Genomic DNA, 7,677 nt, shown 5'->3' with positions numbered 1-7,677 from the left:
ACTGTAAGCTTATCCTAGAAATTTAAAGATCCAATACAAGTAATTGTTTATGCAAATTGTGTGAGTGTATATAGCTTTTATTGTGTCCATCTTTTAAGATTGCCTTCCATTTACATTATAATAGGTGTTCAGACAGCATTTGTTGTACCTGCATATTTAAAGTAATAGTTTGTTGATGTTGTTGTTTCAAAAAGTTACAAGTTGATTGTGCATGTTGTTCTGGTTGACTCACTTTTGATAGAGTTATTGCCCTTGTCCATATCATATGACACATTTTTGACAGATTTATTGTCCTTGTCCATATCACATATACTGCAAGCAGATACTATTGTGTTGTTCTTAAACCATAAGAAGTTTTCAAGCCAAGTTCTAACTATCAACTTGCCGTCAACTGATTGGTTAATTGTCTGTAAGGCTTCCGAGTTTACATATTTGTTAATTGTAGGAGTTAAGAGTTACCTAGTTCACAGGCCAAGGGTTAAGTGAGACATAGTTTTTATTATACCCCACGCAACGAAGTTGCGCAGGGTATAATGTTTTTGACCCGTCCGTCAGTCCGTCCGTCCGTCAGTCCGTCTGTCCGTCAGTCCGTCCGTCAGTCCGTCCGTCAGTCCTGTTTCTTGTCATCGCAACTACTCTCAAACCACACAACAGAATTTCACGAAACCTTTTCAGATAATAAGGACATACTATGTAGTTGTGCATATCGACGAGAAATTGCGATTCAATTTTTTTTCTAGGAGTTACGCCCCTTTGAACTTATTTGCTTCAATGTACTACTGCAACAGTTTGTCATCGCAACTCCTCTCAAACCACACAACAGAATTTCATGAAACCTTTTCAGATAATAAGGACATACTATGTAGATGTGCATATCGACAGGAAATTACGATTCAATTTTTTTTCTAGGAGTTACGCCCCTTTGAACTTATTTACATTAATGTACTACTGCAACAGTTTGTCATCGCAACTCCTCTCAAACCACACAACAGAATTTCACGAAATCTTTTTATATGAAAAGGACATATTATGTAGTTGTGCATATCGACAGGAAATTTCGATTCAATTTTATTTCTAGGAGTTACGCCCCTTTGAACTTATTTGCTTCAATGTACTACTGCAACAGTTTGTCATCGCAACTCCTCTGAAACTACATAACAGAATTTCATGAAACCTTTTCAGATAATAAGGACATACTATGTAGATGTGCATATCGACAGGAAATCACGATTCAATTTTTTTTCTAGGAGTTACGCCTCTTTGAACTTATTTGCTTTAAGGTACTACTTCAACAGTTTGTCATCTCAACTTTTCTGAAACCACAGAACAGAATTTCATGAAACTTTGTAGATAATAAGGACATACTACGTAGATGTGCATATCAACAGGAAATTACGATTCAATTTTTTTTCTAGGAGTTATGCCCCTTTGAACTTATTTGCTTCAATGTACTTCTGCAAAAAGTAAAATCACAAAAATACTGAACTCAGAGGAAAATCAATTCGGAAAGTCCATAATCACATGGCAAAATCAAATAACAAAACGCATCAAAAATGAATGGACAAGAACTGTCATATTCCTGACTTGGTACAGGCATTTTCAAATGTAGAAAATGGTGGATTGAACCTGGTTTTATAGCTAGCTAAACCTCTCACTTGTATGACAGTCGCATCAAATTCCATTATATTGTAACCGATGCGTGAACAAAACAAACAGACACAATAGGTAAAAATGTCAAAAATAGGGGTACAGCAGTCAATTCGTCATCTCAACTCCTCTGAAAACACACAACAGAATTTCATGAAATTTTGTAGATAATAAGGACATACTATGTAGATGTGTATATTGACAGGAAATTATTATTCAGTATTTTTTCTTATACAATTTTTTTTTCTTATACTTATTTAATTTCTCCAATGAAAATGTGGGGACGTGGGGTATGTGAGCGTGCTCACTAAGGTTCTTTAATTTTTTGGTAATTTAGGACGTGCCAGCTGAAGCCATCCTCTGGGTGCAAAAGGAGTAGGTTCAGTAAGACCCCTTTTTGGCCCCAAAATATAACAGTTTTACAAAATTGTTAAAATGTAAACCTTTAGTTATTTATTGGACAGTAGAATGCTTCTGCTACATAAATATGGGCTAATTTTGACAATACAATGCACATATATCCGGTACTATCACCATTAAGTCATGCTAAATTACTGAAATCCTCATAATTCTAGCATTTTAGTTAAATTTAGACGGTTTTCGTGTAAAACGAAAGTGGCCGCATTCGTGTTCATCCTTAATATTGAAATGTAAGTTGTATTTTATGATAATACATAACATATATAAAGGTTGAGGATGAACACGGATGCGGCCACTTTCATTTTTACCAAAAACCATCTGAAAAGTGACATTTTTCGGCATATTAGGTAGATTTTTCATATTTGAGCTTGAATCGGATCGTTTTTAATGACTAAATCTGTTAAAATCTTTCACATAAACTAATTAATTCAAATAAAATAGACACTTAAGTGTTTAAAAAGTGGTCAAAATCTTTCGTCAGATGAACCTGAAATTTGAGGCCAAAATCGGTCCTTACTGGACCTACTCCTTTCACACTGTGTTGAAGACCCACTGGTGGCTTTGGGCTGTTTTCTGCTGTTTGGTCGGGTTGTTGTCTATTTGACATATTCAGTTTCCATTTTCCATTTCATTCTTTCCTAAATAAATAATTTTTGATTGGAAAAGAGGAAAAAATATTTCAACTGGAAACATATCACAATTCAACTTGGTCAGTTATCAAATTTCTTTGGAACAAGACTTTATAAATGATCTTCATTGCCAACCAAGTATTTATTTGCGGTGAAATTTGTCACAAAACACTTAGAAAATTTGTTTATGATATTATATTTTTTTCCCGTTATTAATTAACATATAGTGATAGGTTTGATATTTTACACAGGAAATTCAATGATTAGGCTTATGTGCATACTTTTATGTGAGTTTTATATTAAAGAACAAAATGCTTTATTATCCAAATGTATTTCTTAAGGTATTTTAGTTAATCAATAATCTTAAGTGCAAGTCTGTGATTTTTAAAATTTTTAAGCATACCAGTAGTTTTAAGAAAGTAGATGTTAGTGCAAATGCAATTAGTATTAGTGTTGTAATTTATTTTATGATATTATATTTCACTTTGTATTGTTATATTATGCACATTATAAAGGGCTTTCTATTTATATTTCTGTCTCTCATGTTTACACTTTCTTTATGTTAATTTTTTTATATTATCAAATTTTATTGGTATTGTATTAGTGGCATAATGTATATTTAATTTTATTGGTATTGTTATTAGCGGCATAATGCTAAAATTAAAAAAAAAAGTATAGAGCATAATGCTGATTAAAATTGGATGTTAGGCTAAAGGGAGAACACTGAAAGTTGGTTGTTTACAAATACTGGCATATTTTTCACCTTAGATTTGGCATTACAGGATGCTTGTATTACTTTTCAGGAAGGGAGATAACTTCTATCAATTATAATAACAAAGCTAATACAGAATTAAGAAAATTACTTTGTAAAAAGAGCTTTTTAGAAAATAGTGTAATAAATAATATCTTTTAATATATTATCAAAGACATTTTAAAGCTTTATTTAATTCACTAACTAATTTTATTTTGGAATTATATTTTTCATATTCTTAATTAGAAATTATCCGCTTTTTCAGTTAAGTATTGAAATATAAATTTAAAATTTTAATACTTATTCAACTAGTGGAGTGCTCCAATAAAACCGAGGTATATAGAGAAGAGAACAGAATAAAGAAAATGCAAATGTTATATAAGATCTTGCTATTAAAAACATAAATTAAGGTATAACATCTGCATATCTTTCCTCATATAGAAAATTCTTATAAATTGCCAAAATGCAGATTTACCAATGCTTTTTTCAAAATTATAATTTAAAGTATGGGTACAAGTTGTGCAAAACTGCTCCAAATTGTATAGATTATTCATGAAAAACACTTTTTTGTGAACATATGAAATCTATAAGAAAAGAAAAAGAAAAAATTGTGTCACCGAACATGTTTTCTTACTAATATTAAAATTGTTTATCATTCCTTCAATAAAAAAATATACTATTTAAGTTATCTCCCCTTAAATGGCTAGATTGAAAACTTGATTTGAACAAACACAAATATATGATACATGTGTTTGTTAAAACAGTCTGAATAATGTATAAATCAATTGTTTTCTTTTTGAAATAAACAGTCTCACACATTCATCGCCAATTGTATCAATATTTACAGATTTATACATAATAGGTTATAATGTTCTAATGTTCTAATTGAAGTATTTTGCATTTGTTCTTATCATATATATCCTGTCTCTTTTACTCTACCTATATTTTGCGCAAAGGTTGGCTTTCTCCTTCTACAGATTGTTATTTTAAGTTTGCATTAGGCTATTAAAGTATAGTATGGTAACGGTGTTCAAAATAAGTACCCTTAAGATTAAATCAAGTTTATGGTGTTTGTAATTGAAAGTCTGATGTTTTGTCAATTGAAAGGACAATGAAATAGAAGATGGTATTTATAAACCTTATGTATTTTTTTCAAGATTTGTAGCATTGCAAAGAGTAAGAAAATCATTTCTTATGACTGGTCAAGAAAGGTTGTAATTTTACCACTTATTTTGAACATTTCTTTACTGAGCCATCTACATGTTTTAAGCTTATTTACTTTTTATCAACACTGCTTTTTGGTATTGTTGTAATATTTTATATACATATCGCCCTTAGTGTTTTATTAATACCCGGTAGTGTTGGGGTTATACTGTACGTACATATGTGTGATCCTATAAATAGATTTTACAAATATTTACTCATGTTAATTGTGTTCAGTTGTTTTGCTTAAATAAAAATAGTGCCTTCAAAGTTATTATTTATTTTTTTGTCAAAGGAGCTTACTTTAAAAAAAAACAAGATGTATCAAAACGACACGAACGTCCCGTTCCCCAAAAATTAGAAAAATCTGCAACTTTAACAACACATGCAGACACAAACAAGATGGTAGTCTCACATATACTAAATCTGCTCAAAATCTTAAGGCCTTAAAAAATCCATATACATGTAACTGTGATTTTCAACTATTTCTCAAAGTCCAAAGCCCGTAATTTCGACAAAAATTAGTGAAGTGGAACAAAACTCAAACTTGATCTGTATCTCATCATGGTTAACTCACATACCAAAAATCAATCCAATATCTAAAAGCGTTTTGAAAAAAAGTCCTTATAACTGTGATTTTCAACAATTTATCAAAGTCCAAAGCCCGTAATTTTGACAAAAACTAGTGAAGCAGAACAAAACTCAAACTTGATCTGTAACTCATCATGGTTAACTCACATACCAAAAATCAGTCCAATATCTAAAGCCATTTAGAAAAAAATAAAACTTAAAACGGTTTGTTGCAGAATTACGGAATTACGTAATTTCGGACAAGGGTAAAACTATATGTCCCTGACAACTTTGTAGTGGGGCCATAAAAAAGTGTAATGAATAATAGGGAAAGTGGAGTAAGGATCAACAAGACAGCAATACAAATACCGAAATCAAACTAAAATAGACACCTAGTGGAAAACATGGCAAGACACATGCAAATACCTTATGACAACTCTAATATAAGTAGGTGTACTGTGAATTCATTATTTTTTGTTGGATACCAATTCTTGTTGAAATCATTGGTATGGGTGAATCACACATTCAAATTTTCAACAAAGTACAAAATTTCCAATGCCAGTAAAGGCTGATATGAACACTGGCTAAAGGACAAAAATTGGTACCCAAGAAAATTAATGGTATTCACCCCAATATGCATGAAATAGTTGTCACTGGACATAAAGCAAGCATCAAACCATAATCAGAATCCTCAGTAAATAAATACGGTAGATTGACATGTTCATTTTAACATTGTTGGAGATGCTACCTCAACTTTTCACAATGTTGGAGATGCTACCTCAACTTTTCACAATGTTGGAGATGCTACCTCAACTTTTCACATTGTTGGTGATGCTACCTCAACTTTTAACATTGTTGGAGATGCTACCTCAACTTTTCACATTGTTGGTTATGCTACCTCAACTTTTCACATTGTTGGAGATGCTACCTCAACTTTTCACATGGTTGGAGATGCTACCTCAACTTTTCACATGGTTGGAGATGCTACCTCAACCTTTCACATGGTTGGAGATGCTACCTCAACTTTTCACATGGTTGGAGATGCTACCTCAACTTTTCACATTGTTGGAGATGCTACCTCAACTTTTCACATTGTAGGAGATGCTACCTCAACCTTTCACGTGGTTGGAGATGCTCCCTCAACCTTTCACGTTCACATGGTTGGAGATGCTACCTCAACCTTTCATGGTTGGAGATGCTCCCTCAACTTTTCACATTGTTGGAGATGCTACCTCAACTTTTCACATCGTTGGAGATGCTACCTCAACCTTTCATGTGGTTAGAGATGCTCCCTCAACCTTTCACATTCTCGGAGATGCTACCTCAACTTTTTACATTGTTGGAGATGCTCCCTCAACCTTTCACATGGTTGGAGATGCTACCTCAACTTTTCACATGGTTGGAGATGCTACCTCAGTTTTTCACATGGTTGGAGATGCTACCTCAACTTTTTACATGGTTGGAGATGCTACCTCAACTTTTCACATGGTTGGAGATGCTACCTCAACTTTTCACATGGTTGGAGATGCTACCTCAACTTTTCACATGGTTAGAGATGCTACCTCAACTTATCACATGATTGGAGATGCTACCTCAACTTTTCACATCGTTGTAGATGCTACTTCAACTTTTCACATCGTTGGAGATGCTCCCTCAACTTTTCACATGGTTGGAGATGCTACCTCAACTTTTCACATTGTTGGAGATGCTACCTCAACTTTTCACATTGTTGGAGATGCTACCTCAACTTTTCACATCGTTGGAGATGCTACCTCAACCTTTCACGTGGTTAGAGATGCTCCCTCAACCTTTCACATTCTCGGAGATGCTACCTCAACTTTTTACATTGTTGGAGATGCTCCCTCAACCTTTCACATGGTTGGAGATGCTACCTCAACTTTTCACATGGTTGGAGATGCTACCTCAACTTTTTACATGGTTGGAGATGCTACCTCAACTTTCACATGGTTGGAGATGCTACCTCAACTTTTCACATGGTTGGAGATGCTACCTCAACTTTTCACATGGTTAGAGATGCTACCTCAACTTATCACATGATTGGAGATGCTACCTCAACTTTCCACATCGTTGTAGATGCTACTTCAACTTTTCACATCGTTGGAGATGCTCCCTCAACTTTTCACATGGTTGGAGATGCTACCTCAACTTTTCACATTGTTGGAGATGCTACCTCAACTTTTCACATTGTTGGAGATGCTACCTCAACTTTTCACATTGTTCGAGATGCTACCTCAACTTTTCACATTGTTGGAGATGCCACCTCAACTTTTCACATTTCTACAAAGTAAAAATGTTTGTTTTATTAATCAAAGTTTAAAGTATATACACAGCAGTAGCTGCAGTGTTTAAAATAAGTACCCACACAATATATGCTGGACTATTAATCCTCTATAGAATTTTTCCCACTGTAGACACTGAGTTCGAAAATAACATTGA

The sequence above is a fragment of the Mytilus galloprovincialis genome, chromosome 9 (genome assembly GCF_965363235.1).
Source record: "Mytilus galloprovincialis chromosome 9, xbMytGall1.hap1.1, whole genome shotgun sequence".
Lineage (NCBI taxonomy): Eukaryota > Metazoa > Mollusca > Bivalvia > Mytilida > Mytilidae > Mytilus > Mytilus galloprovincialis.
This window is presented reverse-complemented; position numbering follows the sequence as displayed.